Genomic DNA, 1,028 nt, shown 5'->3' with positions numbered 1-1,028 from the left:
AAGAATAAGAAGGATTATGAATGAGAGGGTGAAAGAGGAAAATGCGAACAACATAATAATAAAAGGAGCAGAGATGCCAAGGGAAGGGAGGGAATTAGTAAAATGGGGGGGGAGGAACTAATTAGCGATAGAATTGGGGTGAGGGTGATGATAAAAGAAGCATGGACTACAGGGAGTGTAGGGGTATTCAAGCTGGGCAATGAGACAGAAAAACGGGAAGTTATGAAAAATAAAAGAAAACTGATGGGAACAAGGATTTTCATTGAGAACGATAGGTCGTATGAGGAAAGAAGAGTGCAGGAGGAGATTAATAGATGGGTATGGGAAAAAAAGAGCAGAGGGTGGAAAGTCAAAGCGGGCTTTGGGAGAATAAAATTTGAAGACAGGTGGTTTAATTGGGGAGAGAAAGAAAAAGTAGAGTCTCTGATAAATACAGAGGAGAGGGGGAAAGGGGGGAAGGGGGACAAAGGGAAGGACAAGGGGGAGGCAGAGAAAGAGACGAGGAGGCCTCACGCAGAGGAAAGGGATGAAAATTTTGGATAGGCCAGGAATGGAACGTAGGTGTGGGAGAAAAGGGGGAGGAGAAAGAGGGAGAGAGAAAGGTGTTATTTTGGAACATAGCGGGGATATGGGGGAAGGATAGGGAGTTTTGGGATTTTGTTGAGGATGCGAATTTTATATGCTTGACGGAAACATGGGTGGAGGAGAAAGAGGGAAAGGATTTAGTAGCGAAACTAAGTAGGGACTTCGAGTGGAAGATATTCCCGGCTAAAAGGGAGTTTAAGAAGGGGAGAGCCAAGGGTGGGATAGTGATAGGAGTGAAAAGAGGATGGTGTGAGGAAGTAGTCGAAATAGGTGTAGAGATGAGGGAGGGGCTAGTGAAATCGGTGCTTAGGGATAAAAGGGGGCCCCTGACAATTTGGTCAGTGTACAGTTCGGGTGACATCAATAAATTAAAAGACTGCTGGGAAGTAAGGGAGGAACATGAGGAGGGCAGAATGATAATAGGAGGGGATTTCAATGTAAGA

The sequence above is a fragment of the Ceratina calcarata genome, unplaced genomic scaffold (assembly GCF_001652005.2).
Source record: "Ceratina calcarata isolate Rehan_Ccalc_2016 unplaced genomic scaffold, ASM165200v1 scaffold1309, whole genome shotgun sequence".
NCBI lineage: Eukaryota > Metazoa > Arthropoda > Insecta > Hymenoptera > Apidae > Ceratina > Ceratina calcarata.
Note: the sequence above shows the minus strand (reverse complement) of the source record.